At 38.2% G+C, this 15,524-nt stretch overlaps 1 long non-coding RNA gene across 2 annotated transcripts in view; it reads right to left on the bottom strand.

The window, feature by feature from the left end:
- Positions 1 to 15,524, bottom strand: part of LOC127970631 (uncharacterized) — a 350,476-nt gene that overhangs the window by 330,852 nt on the left and 4,100 nt on the right. For both annotated transcript variants that reach the window (XR_008156642.1, XR_008156643.1), the window contains exon 2: positions 14,653 to 14,805. This is a non-coding gene — a long non-coding RNA (uncharacterized LOC127970631). The remainder of the gene's footprint in view (positions 1 to 14,652; positions 14,806 to 15,524) is intronic.

The following is a 15,524-nucleotide window of genomic DNA, read 5'->3' as shown; positions in this document are numbered from 1 at the left end:
AGATATTCTTTATAAAAGTTAAGTGTCGACCACTTCTACCTAAAACAGCTCGTTCTAACATCCCCCCACATGTCAACACCACGATGTGGGAAGATTTGGATAACACCACCCAAATGTTCATGCAAAGAAGGAAGACGTAACTTTTATTCTCACTGTTGCCGCCACTGCCATGTTATGGAGATGATGTGTGTTTCATTGTGAAAGTGAAACTACTTTGTTTGGCCTTCCAAAAGAGGACAGCTAGAAATCAGTGGTTCAACACTGTTCCGGAAGAGTTCAACCCAAATATTCAGATCTGTGCAGCGCATTTGCAAAGGTTTCCTGTGAGAGTAACCTACAATACCTGTGTCTGTTTCTATAAAATGGGGCAGTTCCAACTTGGCAAGGACAGTCTGGCGCTTCTTACTGACTCACAGCCTGTAAATACATTTTCATATTTAAATAATTTGCCACTGATGATTGAAACGCAAGTTTTGTTGTTTGTATTTTCTCCGATAACAAATGCAGACATGGTTTTATGTTTACACGGCACGATACACAATGCAAAGCAACGTGTAAAAAGACAGTATGAGTCATTATAATCAGTAATTAAGTCCCCACTGGATGCAACAAATGCCTTGTTTACAATGGGTTTTATTGTTTTTGTCCCTTCTCGTCGGGACACACAGCATCACAGTATATTAAGGGCCATAACATTTCCGTCACATGCTTGAGGAATTCGGACAATCAGAGCACACCTTGTTTTTCAGAACGATGATCATGGACTTGACGCGTTTCAGAAAGACCGGGCATATAGGAGCAACAATAATGTACATTATGTGGAAAATATTTATCTTTTTTTTTTTTTTTTTTTACCTTGAATCACATAAACACATTGCATTACACCAAATACACAAAATAATTTTATCATAAACTTAATAAATATCATAAACTTTTTTTATGGTAGTCTAATAATATTTTGTACCTTAAAAAAAAAATATTGCGATTCACTGCACCTAAAATGTATAATTGTACATTTCCCCACACACGGGGTAAAAGGCTTTAAAATTCTGCTAATTTAAAAATAAAAAATAAAAATAATGAATTAGTTTAAAATAAATAGAGTGTCATTAAAATATGTCAATATAGAAAATGCATTTTAAAATACAGAAACAAAATCGTTGCTAAAGCGCCAAAAGCAGGGGAGCGTTTTACCCCAAATACCATACTTTAACATATCATTTTGTTATTTAAAAACCTTAATTATTTAATGATCTTAAACAAAACTGAAAATCATAGAGAAGACTTTTGTCTCAAAATATATGCATACATTTGTGTGATTCTCATTTGCTACTTAAATCTACAACAAATCTACAAAAAAAAAAAAAAAACTACATCAAATCAAGGAAGCACTGAATCAACTTTGCACTGCTGCGCATAGACAGTAAAAGAAATGGACACAGCGACCCCATTGGAACTCAACTGAGACAATTGAAGCCCATTTTTAGCGTTTTTTAACACTTCCGTTTCTGACACGCAGACTCAAACGAAGCTTGACGACGTCAGCAACCTGTCTGACAGATGTAAATGTTCTAGTAGCTGTGCGTGCAAACTGCAATCGTTAATCTTGCAGAGACGGCGAGCTTGAGCGGGGAGTTCTTTGTCGTGAGTGAGCAGGAGTAAGTATTCTGATTAATTATTTTGTATAGTATTTTAAAATGTAACACCAGTACGCCATATTAAGTTAATTGCCTGCGAGTTTCTCCTCCTGTCTGTACGGTAATGCGACAGAGAGTCGAGTGGTTGTGACGCAATCGTTAGCCTATTTTTCACAAAAACTGTTTCTACGGGGCCATAATGTAACATAGAAGGTAATGGAGCCCTTTATACATTGTCGTGTATCTTTAGAAATAAATAATGGACAAATGGAGTCTTTTAACACCTCAGATGTAAATTTATTCGCTGTCAAAGTGACGCCAAAATGAATGGGAGTCAATGGGATGCTAACGCAAGTGAAGTTCTGCTACAAGATGGCGGCGTTTAAAGACTCCGTTTGTCCATTATTTATTTCTAAAGATGGCCCCGTAGAAACAGTTTTTGTAAAAATAGGCTAACGATTGTGTCATAACCACGTGACTCTCTGACGCATTACCGTACAGGCAGGATGATAAGCTCGCAGGCAATTAACTTTATATGGCGTACTGGCGTTACATTTTTAAAAAAACTATGCAAAATAATTAATCAGAATACTTACTCCTGCTCACTCACGCCAAAGAACTCCCCGCTCAAGCTCGCCGTCTCTGCAAGATTAACGATTTACATCTGTTAGACAGGTTGCTGACGTCATCAAGCTTAGTTTGAGTCTGTGCGTCAGAAACGGAAGTTTCTAAAAAACGCTAAAAATGGGCTTCACTTGTCTCAATTGATTTCCAATGGGGTCGCTGTGTCCATTTCTTTTACTGTCTATGCGCGCGATCCATCAAGAATCAGACAAAAATACACGTGCATCTTGAAAAGCTTATGCTTTGGATAGTGCAACGCCACGTTATTGTGCAATCTAGTGGTTTAGATGAAAATAATATCAAAGCCACCTTTTACCCCGGGGTGCCTTTATCCCTGTTGCATATAATTAAATAATAAGATATAATAAGAATTAAATAATAAGAAAGAAGTCAAACACTTCACACCAGAACAGGTACAGGTAGAGAATATGCCAAGCTTGCCATCTCTTTTCAAATGGGTCACTGCTGTTTTTCAGCCATAAACATCATGCATGGTGCTCTTGTAAAAGCAACCCACATTTAACATGTATTTAACGTGTGTATCTGCAGAGGAATTCTTCCACATAATGTCCAAACTCTTTTTTTTTTCTGATTTATTTCTACTCTTAGTTTTCTAAAATCTCTTGAACTTTAATGTCTGTGTCAGTGCCTGTAATAAAGATTATGGCAGCTATACTGACAAGTCAGTTAAATCTTAGCTGGCTGACTACTCTGGCAACAGAATTATTTGAATATAATTCTCAAAAGGGAAAATGTTTTAATAACAGGCAGCCAGAGTGAACGCAACCACATTGGAGGGTCAGATTTGGCAGCCACTGACTTGCATTAAAATGAGCAAATAAAGCCCAGAGAGTGCAGAAATCCTCATCCAAGTTGTGTGCATTTGACGGGTGTATATTAACCGTCTGTGGTGATAGTGCCGGTAGGGGTTGTGGATGTTTAATGACACATGATCTGTTGTTCAAAGCCACATGACAGGCCCACAGATGCACTGATTTCACAACACTGCACTTAAATCTTCAAGTCATTCACATACGCTTAAATCAAATTGGCTGGAAGACGAATATGTTAAATCATCAGTTACCTGCTATACCTGTCTTAAACGCCCTAATAGTGCACAAGTACCACTCCCAACAGTCTCACTTGACTGGGCTGAGTTAAAGTCAAAGAAGGGAGAACAGATACACAAAGAGTGAACACACTTCCCTCTCTACTGCTCCACTGGCTGTTCAGACTGCTTTACGCACACTGCAGGCTGGCTAATTATCATGGGGTTCTATGCTATCCCCCTTTGCCCCCCTCCAATCGAGCTCAGCACACCCCCACATCCCCTGCGGGCATGGGACGCACTGACAGTAATCTCCCTGTGACAGCACTTGGACGTGCCGTCATTAAGCCGTCCGTGTTATTGAGATGATAGCCCTGAGAATGTGGCCATCGTGCCAAAGAGAGCGAGCGATGAGCAGCTCTTCCTCTCCGGCTGAAAGACAATGAAAAAGAAAGAAAGGGAGGACAGACAGGACAGTTTTCCTCTTTCCCAAAAGCCACACCAGTTTAATCCGTGCTTTTAACATGCTCTTGCCAAGAAGTATTTTACAGTCCGCATGTTGACTTAATTAAAAAGAAAATCGACTTAAAAATATCTCCTCTACAAGAAAAACCCAAAACAAATCTGATTTAAGCGTACGCAGACAGGACGCTAACAACGAATGATAGTTAAAGGAATATTTTACACATCATTTACTCACCCTCATGTTTTTCTAAACTAGCATTTCTCGCATTTCTCTCTTGTGGTAAATACAAATTTAAAAAATACATACTTTGTAGATTATTTTGGCTGCTGGGTTATATACATGAGCAGGTTATATATGGTTACAGTGAAGTGAAATTAAAACCACCCCCACCAAAAAAAAATTATAATAAATCAGTTTTGGCTGAAAAGTTTAAAAGTGCACAATCACTGACCAAAACCGGTTTAAAGTTTGATTACAGCTTCTCTAATCACTCATGTTAACTGTAAATAAACTAATATATCGGCACTGTGGACCAAAAATGTTGTTAGATAAGCAATATGTAAAATCTGTTGGCATCTTGATGACATCTTGACACATCAGTGTGCCAAATTTAAATATACAGCATGTGAATGAGATTTGAAAGTTGTTTCAAAGGGAAACACAGGTGTTATATGCCTTAAGAAAATGTATGGACAACTTTTATGATGCGTTTTGTAATTTTTTTAGCTTGACACTCCCTGGTCACCATTCACTTCTATGGCACAGAAAAGGGCAGCGTGAACATTCATCGAAATATTTATTTCTGGCAAATTGTTTATTTTTAGGTGAACTATCCATATCACGTGTCAAACGTTTGAAAACCACATTATTCTGAAGAAAGAACAGAAAGATCACATGAGCGAGTGAGAGAGAGAGAGAGAGGAAAAGAGAAAACTTTCCTTTCCCCCTCCTCTCCTCTCAGTCTCAGAGTGCCCTGACAGGGAAACAGATGGCAATTTAAGCAGAGAATTTATGAGCGCCACAATCTTAATGTTGCATAAAGAAAAGAAAAAGACTCGCATCAAGCCCACTGACAAATGTACTCGCTAATATTAATGCACTCCTCATTCATCCAATATGCTTCCTAATTGCTTTTCTGTACACAGTAATATGGCACCTGCTGCTCAGCCCTTGCTCCGGCGTTCAGGAACCAGGCAAGGCACGGGCCGCCACTGGCCCTCGCGTCATGATGGATGCAGGGCCGTGCATCACGCACCGAGCCTGTCAGGCAGCATAATTAAAATTTTAGACTTACAGCCGAGAGAGAGAGAAAAAGAGAGAGAGGGAGAGGGAGGAGTGGTAAACAATCAGACAGAAAACACGGCCACTGCTCAAAGGCATCTTCACAGTCAGTTCACACACTCTGAACACCTCTAGAATAGTGACTGACAAAATCACACACATACACAGGCTCACACAAACAAGTGAGAACATGAACAGCCACAATAAGCTTTACAGACATATCTGAAATAGCATATAGACTAGTGAATGTGATGATTCCTCAACACCACTTAACATCATTACTTATAAAAAAATATATATAAATTTGGTCAAGACTATGTATTGTTTATTGAGTTTTAAAACACTCATTTTAACTTTTTAAATCCCAATTTTCATCTAAAATGAGCATTTTTTTTTTTTTTTTTTTTTTTATCAGGCTCTTATGTTTAGGTTCAATAACTTTACTCTAATGGCCATGCATAGGTCCTTTTATTTGCATTTAAAGTTAAAATAACTGAACGTAAATATAGGGGCCTGATAAAAATGCTTTACTTTAGAAGAACATTTCAGATGGCATTTAGAGGCTTTTGCATCTGAACTCTTCATATACAGTTACACTGTTTAAGCTTATTTAGAAAAAAATATATAACAGTATTTAAAGTTAAAAACTAGGATAATCACTGAGGAAAAAGTGGAAATGAATAAATAAATAAATAAATAAATCATTTTGCCTGGAAGCATCACACATAATGCAATAATAATAAGAAAGAAAAGTTGTTATGTTTTAAATGTCTTTTGAATTCAGTATCCATGATCCATTCTTCGGATCAGTTTACATCCGTTAATTGTTTTTCAAGTAAAGAAATCCTTGATTTCTCTCTCACTTAAAATTTACACTCACTTTAAATCTCGTTCCATTGCTCGAACCTGTGGTCCCGGAATGCTGAATGAGTGTTTGAGAGTGGAATTATACCTTGCACAGAGTCATTTGGGATAATGTAGATCCTCCCTATAGCTCTTGTCATTAACTCTATAACAGCTGCTGTTAAATGCACTAAATTGTACTATAATGAGCAAGTGAATTGCAAGCAATTACAGAGTTAAATTGAATAAATCCTCAGAGCAATAAATTGTCCTTTCTCTTTACTTCAGATTTAATTGATGCACATCCGTATGGAGACTAACGGATATAATTCTCAGGAAAACAACACAGTCTTTCATTTAGACGCTAACACTTTCAAGATCTAGTATTACAGATAAATAGATATTAATCTTATATATATAGGGTTAATATTTTTTTTCATCTTTTTAAAATAAAATTAAAACTATACAATGTATACAATAAATGTTATATATACACAATTATAGTTAAATGTGTAATACAATTAATTATATAATACAATTTATTGTATACAATTTTATATATATATAAATATATATACACATACACACACACACACACACACACACTCACTCACTTTTGCTCGTATCACCACTGTCATCTCCTACATGTGTTTTGTTGAACTAATGATGTCATCGTTGGCTAAAATGCATGTAATCAACTTTAAGCTGCTTTTACATTTACATAAACTGTGCCATAGCATGTCTTTTGTAGACACAAAACTGGGACTGGTCAAGATATGTTCCCTTTAAAACAAGCGTTAAAATTAATTGTCATGATTTTTAGAAACAGAAAAACCATTGTATTGATTTAATGTATAACTTTAATAAGACAAACATAATATACAAGAAGACTATTTTGCAAAGCTAGTTTTTTATAAACTATCTTATAACCATTTCTGCATATACATTTTCTCTTCTCCCTAATTCAGCACTCTAGTATGTTTAAAACGATCACACACACACACATACACACACACACACACAAACAAAGGGCTCAACAGCGTTTCTTTGGCTCTGGTTCTGTGTCAGGGACTAACTCTGTTATGTGTGTAATGGGGAGTGTTGTGCACCTGAAGGCACTTGTCAACACAGGATCCCAGGAGCTGGCAGCAGCCGGAGGCCCCAGCGCCACACATCTGCTGTACCCACTTCCAGTGGGCACACATATCAAAAGACACAATCCGCTCAGGCACACACAAGTGAAAAAATTGCACTCATTTAGCATGAAAGGCAAAAAAAAATTACTGTTTTCACCTCTAAAATCAGCATGATTTCAAATGTGATACTGATTTTGCACAACAGTTCAATAAACAAGAAGTTAGTATTAAGAGACTTTTTAGACAGCATATTGCTTGTTTTTATTCTATTTCACCATGAGCAACATGACAGTGTTTTGTTCCTGAATGAATCAACCTTTAAAAGATTTGGTTCAGTGGCAATGACTCACTTATTAACAGTGACTTTGCTGACACCTACTGGTGGTTTTAATTTCACATTAAAACTACATTTTCATTTTTTAAATCATTGTAAATATCAGCATTCAATGTTTTGTGTTTAAAATAACAAAATGTTATTCATGCATTTGTAACTGCAGGTTAAATGCATTTATGTGTTCCTGTAATGCTCCTAAGTGGTAGAGCATTGCATTTGTGGCGCAAAAGGTTGTGGGTTCAATTCCCAGGGAACACACATACTGGTAAAAATGTATAGCCTGAATGCATTGTACGCCTCTTTAGATAAAAGTGTCTGCTAAATGTAAATTTATGTCCCTCTTAACTGCATTAATGTAAATAAGCCTACATCCAAATGCCTCTTCAGGTGCAGCTTCTGTGTTTCCTCTGCATTGCAAATATGCATTTTTAAATATAAGAAATTGAATTTTAGAAGAAAAAAAGGCTTTATAAAGGTAAAGATGCCCATAAAATGTAAAAGTCAACTTAAGCTTATTGGAACAGATTCATTTCTATCACTGCTGTGAACTGACCAGCACACATGAATAGTATGAAAGATATAAAAAACAAGTAAAACAAACACACACACACAAACACAAACACAAAGTACATAAATAGACATTTAAGAGGATTTATTCTCCAAATAACTCCAATTTTATGTTGCATAGAAAATGTGTTTAGAAACTGTGTATGGTCTCTTTTTCTTGTTCCCAAGTTACCTTTCTGTCCATTGATTTTTGCCTCTCACAAAAGCCAAAAAGCCTTTCAAGAAGATAGTAAAGCCTTATGCCCTGCTTCAGCTTTAATTAGGCTGGAACCTGGAACCTGGAACCTGTTTAGTCGCATGACATAAAAGCAATGTTAAGGTATTATTTTTATTACAATTATTATTATTTACTAATGTTTACCTTATGCACACACATACATATACATATACATATAATGAATATTATGTTTGTGTGCATGTGTGTGTGTGTGTGTTAAACTACAGTTCAAAAATATAATTTCAAATCATTTAGATATACATTTACATCTCAGGTTTTTTTTTCTGTTTTGTTATTGTTTTTCTCCAATTGTGTGTAACAAGGACGTGCTTGGCCGCAGCTCTTTCCTCAGCCCGTGTAAAACTAAGCGCTCATACTGCCGCACAAGTAGCATTTAACACAGCATGGGCACACGTTTGCACATCTCAACACCTTACATTACTGCGCTCATCTGTGCAATTGCATTCCTGAGACAGCTGCAAGTTCCTGCCCACTTGTGCTCATGCACATCCCAGATAACTCTCTCTGCTTCAATGTCAGCACAATTGACACAACACAGGCATGGTATCAAGGTCCGGTGTGCAGGCGTGAGGTAATAATTGGGTTGTATTTTATGGTTTGTGTATTTTAAGATTGTGAGAAATAATAGCTCGGCTGAATAAATCATTCATACGTTTAGAGTGATTACCGGAGCGAGAAGAGGGGGGAAGTTGGATTGCCCAAGATAGATTACCCATAATGCATTTCAAGAAGGCAACTAATTAGCAGAAGAAAGGTCAAGTAAAACCAGAAAGTGATTAGAGAGAGGAGACAGAAAAAGGGAGAAGAGAGAACGAGTGAGCAAGCGAGAGATGTTCGCATCTCACATACGTTTAGTCACTTTTGGAATGTGGCCAAATTTTCCCCCCCCGCCTCGATAACTGAAAGCAGTCCCTTCAATATTTAATGAAATGCTTATGTTGTGGCACCTGGACACATCCGCATCCACAGCGACCCGCTGCCTCCCAAGTGGGTCATTACTGTAGCCATTTGCAAAGGGCACGGGCCTCTCTCCGCTAGCAATGATGCCAGTCTTCGGGAATCTGCCGCAAAAACAGCAGGGGACGTGGGGGGCGGTGCCGTAACCATCTACCGGGAGAACGGAGTACCGCTGCAGAGGAGAAAAAAAAAGGCAACAACAACAGCCCAACATTGCACCCAGAGCAAAGCTACTCCCACTGAGCCCTGCTACGCTACAGCCCGCAGCCAGGCTTCTGCTGCCTTCTACGCCCAGAGATTACAGCACACTGCCAGCGCAGGCACGGTGGACGCATTTCTTCTGGCGCTTCTCTCCTGTCAACAGCGAAAACACAGCTTTGCGCTGGCTCCATCCGCTAAGCGCCCCCCTCCCCCTTAATGATCCAATGCATCAATACCTTCAGCCATCAACGGGGAGCAGATGTCCTCCGTTACCGTATCCTTGGCCGGGATTGGGAGCGCTGCTTTAAAAAGCATTAGTCTCCAGGTCCAGGACGGCTGTCTCACCGTGGCCCGCCACCCGCTTCCACTGGCAGGTGATCCCGCGGCCTAATGGAATTTAATTACTTCAGCCACATTAATCATGGCTACAGTGAAACAGCCACTATTTCATCTCCACTCTTAGGGGTTATTAGTACAAATACACTGTCAAACTGCATTGTGGAAGTGGCATTTTAGGTGTCATCGCCTGTACATTTATTAAAATCTATATCAATATCTTTCAGCGGACACTGCTCTCACCACCCCCCTCCTCGGTCGTCTCCCGTGCACATTAGGGTTTCAGACAAAGTTTCCTGGCATGAAGTGACACCGGTCTGAGAAACTTTTCCTTCATTAATTCTTTCCTGCCACTCCTGCCCGTCTTTCGACGATTGATTGGACGTGGCTGGCAAGGACAGTGGAGCTGCGCTTCAAGACAACACTCTGAAATAGAGACTTCTTGCCCTGACTCGATGCAGGTGTCAGAAGCATTACTCAATTCATTATATTATTAATGGTCCGATGGTCACAAGCGTGACCATTTTTTTTCACAACAGTAACGTTTCATAGATAAAACCTGGCAAAGTACACTTTGTTAAAATATATATTGTTGTTTTTCACCAGCAAAAAAAAAAAAAAATTGTAAATTTATTTATTTATTTAATTATACATTTTTTACAAATAGTCGTAACATACCTAAACTAAAATAGCACTTTACACACTAATTTATTCCTAAAATCACTCAGCCAAGAACCAGGTGCTGGTTTGTTCTGTTTTAATTATTATTTCTAGCCTTGAAATCAAAATCAATAGGTAGATTCCCCGAGCCCTCATTATCCTGTTTCATGTATTTCATAGTAAAAATAAAAAGCCACAATAGTAATATGTGGAATTTGAGTCTTGCTGCTCTGAAAACTCGAAGGTCAGGGAAATTAATTTAACTGACTGTGGAGGTGAGGAAAGGAAAAAAGTTGAAACCACAATAAAAAAAAAACTCCCGCTATACAAAATATTTCAACATCAGTTAATTCAGCATTCTCTGTTCCATATGTTTCAATATTTCCTAATAAATCTCTCGCATGAGGATTTGATCACACTGCGACAGCTGAATTAGATGAGAGACCTGCAATAAGAAATTCACCTCATTAAAAAAAACGTAACCTCCCGCATTGTCCACCAACTTCCAGGTTTTGTGACAACCTAATTTAAATGCATATATTTTCCATACCTGGAGAATTTCAAACATGCTATTTTGTTGCACCAATTTAATAAATATACCAATAGACATCACAGCATAAAATTCACTCAAATTATAACTAAAATCAATCCCAAATAAGGTTTGAAACAGGTAGTATATGCAAAAATATATATGCAGGCAAAACATGCGCGCATTCAAAGCAAATGATGAGAAACTGCCTAAAGCTTTGCTTTGATGAGGAAACACCTATCAATAAAAACATCATAGATCTGGATCAGAGAGGTTGTTAACCCGCTCACAGCCACACTAGGACTCTATAGTACTCACAAAAGAAAGTAGGCGCTTTTAACAAAGGCATATGGAAAGTGAGGCACTGAGCTCTGGGCTATATAGATTACTATGTGATTACTAGAGCCTATGCATGCACATGCGTGATATTATGTGTGTGTTTGGTGGGTGGGGGTGTTGGGGGGTGTGCTCAGGTAGCCAGAGAGGCAGCTGGGCCGCATCAGAGGATTCTGGGTGTGAGAATGCGAGCAGTGGAACCCTCTGGATCGCTGCCACTCATCTGGCCACCTTCCTAAGCAGGGCAGAAAATCAAACAAGTAGGAAAGAATTAAATAAAAGCAAGAAGAAAAATGATTTCTTATAAATAGCAGGCTTCGCCAGAAGGCATAGGAAATGAGAGCAGCGAGGCGCAGGAGAGGAGCTTGAGCTTGACACGGGTCTTAAAATTGAGAGGGGGCGGAATCAGGGACCTATTGCGCAAAATGGCTCCAACCAAAGCAAGGATTAGTGTTCCTGCCTCCACAGCCAAGATTCTCCAGAACAACTAATCACCTTCAAGTTCTCTCGTTTTTTTTTTTCTTTTTCCTTTTTCCTCCTCACTCTCCTTTTCACTCCCTTTCTCTCTCTCTATCCTCTTTAAAGTATCATTTCACCCCTCACAGCCATTATGGCTAAAATTAAGCAGAGAGTGTTCTGCCAGCGCCGATTAGACACATCCCTGGATCCGCGCTGAGGAGAAGGTGTCATGTCAGTTACAGCTCTGAGAAGAAACGTGCTTCGCCGAGAAGCTCTCCACGGGTAGACTGAGAAAACGACGTACATCTGTGCCACCCAGCGAATAGACTTGTGGCGAGAATAGTTTCGATTCGGTTCAGAGGGCTAAAATATCAGCCGGCAATTAGAAACGAGGAGGAACGGCGTACAAAACAAAGCTGGTGTTTTGACTTCAGTGTGTTTTGAGTGAACAAGTGCTACACAACTCAGTATAAAGACAGATAATCTACTTTCAAGTGAGCTTAATTAAACTTATCCTGAAAGAATTAAAATGTACATGTGTTTACAGTCGTATGAATATTCTAGTAGCTGGCATATGCTTGCATTCTTTTACAACAAAACAACGGTTTGCATATCAGTCAAAAGCATGCGGTGATCAATTAGCTTAATGCAAAGAAACAAACAAGCGCTTCTTTGTTGTTGCTTAAAAATACAAAATGCAGACATCAGCAAATCTCACGTTCACACTTTAACCCACTTACAACAAAAAGCCGAAGAAGAAACTGAAGTTTCATAATTAGTTATTGCAAGGATGTGCATAAGAATGCATGTTTACTTCATTAATAAACAAACAGAGTGTTTGTACACCTGTTTAATGTGACATTCTGCGAGAGATCTGCATCTCACAAGCTTGGCTGCACCCGAAAAGGGCAGCGATGATATTGATAAAACAGACGTTTTATAATCACAATAATCTGGAGAACTGCACTGCCACAGGAAGTTTAAATGAGGCTTAGATAGGTCACCTTCAACTTTAAGAGTTTTGTCTGACCTTTAGTTCTTTAATGTCGAGCCGCTGGTTTTAAAAGGAAGAAGAAAAAAAAGAGGAAGAAGGATGGCTGTATGATTTCTCTCCAGTCCTATTCAGAGATGAAATGGGCCCTGCATACTTGCAAATGACTGGGAAATATGCAAGTAATTTACCGTTAAATTCCATAACAGGAAAACCTAATTGTACAGCATGTCCAGCCTAATTGAATTGTTCTACAAGTGCATTACTGTTATGGAAATAATACTGACAGGAGTGATAAGAGATTGAACGAGAGACACCGAATGGAAAATAAAACTATTAGGCTAAAAGAAAATCATACAGAAAGAAATCATACATGGAAAGCGATTCAGTGAGATGTGTAAAATAGAATCACAAATTTAAAATTATTATAAATTAATCACAGTAATACTACTAATTATTATGCTCATGCATGGACTAAAATTAACCAAAACAATTCAAATATTATAATATAAAGGCTTCCACATTACAAGCATTAAAAAACACAATACTACTCATCGAATCTGATGTTTCAACTTTTTTTTATAAACTACATATTTACAAAAAATTTATAAAATGCTATGTTTGCAATGTAAATAAAATAATAAATAACGTGATCATTTGTCAAAAATCCAAAAACAGCTTGATGCACCCTCAAAAATGCCCTTTTGCTTGTCCAAACTGAAAAGGCCGCCCTCTGCTGGTCAGAGACTGAAGTCCAGTTGACCTTTCTACATACAGTTTTCCTGCAGTGGCCTCTGTCAACTTACAAAAGCAGCAGGGTGTCAAAACAGGTTGTCAATTTCGTAAAAGAAATTGACATGTGAAATGCAGGATGCGCAAAGCAAACACATATAAAGAAAATGCGCATCCACGCTTGTGAGCACCAAACACATTCAGCCAGTAAATACATGCTGTCAAGCCTTTCTTGCAAACATAATGTACACATATACATACATTTGCACATGTGTGCAATTATGCACTCTGCGCACGTGCTTTATTGTAGCAAGAAACAAAACAATCTTGCAATAATAATTCTGCTGTCAATATTAGCCTTCGTTTGATTGATGCAAAGAACATGCAGTTATATTAAAAAGCTCATGAGTGATAATGTTGAATTGGGAACGTAATTTCACCAAGTGTTTCCAAGAATCACTAATGTTACACTGACAAAAAATAAATAAATAATAATAATTAAATCACATCACTCTTAAACACAAGAACTGCCTAAATATAATGAACCTTATGATCTCAAGCTACAGTATCTCTTTAACAGCAGGCGGTTTCAGCAATGATAGGTTAATGTTATTTCTCTTTTGTTTTCATTCAGTCATCATGGGGGAGATGTCCTTCCATGATGACACGCCGATGGTGAGCAACTTCATTTCAGCACCAGAATATCTTATGCAAGTGTCAACACCTTCCTTTGTTGCCATGAGTGTTGAACTGCTTTGAACTGCCGGCTGACAGAATAGGGAAGCCATTCCAAACACAAATGTAAATTATTGTTACTTACACGTTTAACCCTATAGACACTGTTCTGTCCTCATATGTGGAGGAATTCTGAAATCATGTTGCCCTCTTTTGGCTGGCATGTGCGACTGCAGATTCTTTCCTGACATAAATACAACTCCTTGAAAATGGGCAGATGTTTAAAAAAGGATAAAGGTGTCATATCTTGATTAGGTGTTGAAGAATGTAAAATATGAATGACCTTGCAGATTCCTTATGCAGTATTGTAAAAAAAAACATAAATGACTGGATTTGATAGATGAATTAAACTGTAAAAAAAAACCTGTAACAGAAACCCTGTAAAAGAAAGTCAAACAACATAAAAAAAAAATAGTGACCCTGTACTCAGCACACTAGGCCAAACTATCCTGTAAATGCCTATTAATGAATATTTCCTTTTCATACTAGCTCTATTCTCGATACACATTTCCTCCTGTGCTTTCGTCTCATTTCGTACTCACTCGCTTTCTCTGCCTTCCTCTCCCTCACTCCTCCTCAGACCTGCGGGTCACTCCAGCAGGAACAGGAAGTATCCTTCCTCCTTTCCAGAGCTCACCCCTCTGTCAGTTTCCCCAGTGTCCTCCCCGCATCCCAGTCTTTGATTTCCCACTCGTCTGCAAAGATAAGAAACAAACCCCAGCAATGGGAACTTTCAGTGAATATCCTTTTCAGCCTCCACACCTACTATCTGTTTTGCTTTCTCTTTTTTTTCCTCCCTCGTTCATCTCTGAGCTCGGGGAAAGTGAAGAGGTGGGTAGTTTATTCAGTAATATTCAGAACGGTTGATATAAATAAAGATGCTCTTCAAATTCCAGTGTATATGTCTAATGGTCTATCATTGAGGGAGGATTACAGATCTGATTTAAACAGCTAAACAATGCTGAGTGGAAAAGAGGAGCGGAAAAAGGACTTTTGTGGTGACAGATGCACTATCGAGAATTTCGGTGGCTCATATTTCAAGCTGGTGAAATAGAGTCGTTTAAACGGCCTGTAGTGTCCAATATATAGCGGTAAATAAACGATAAGAGCTTGGCGATAAGCAACCCTCCCCACACTCTCTCCTCGCAGCTGAATCGATACAGCCTGTGCAGCATATCATTCATCTCATAAGTATAATGAATAGTTGTGTTATTAATCTCATCTTTATACAAGGGTAATATGATAGTTAATTCAGCTCAGTTGAAATGAAAGGAAATAAGTTAATCACAAATGCATCGCTTAGGAAAATCAATTCGGGCAAGATTCTAATAACAATACGTATAGGCAATGAGCGCTAATTCCATCATGCATAGAAACCAATATTTCACTCCGTTATTCTGACTAACGCATAAAT

This window comes from Carassius gibelio, chromosome B13 (assembly GCF_023724105.1).
Source record: "Carassius gibelio isolate Cgi1373 ecotype wild population from Czech Republic chromosome B13, carGib1.2-hapl.c, whole genome shotgun sequence".
Lineage (NCBI taxonomy): Eukaryota > Metazoa > Chordata > Actinopteri > Cypriniformes > Cyprinidae > Carassius > Carassius gibelio.
This window is presented reverse-complemented; position numbering and strand designations above follow the sequence as displayed.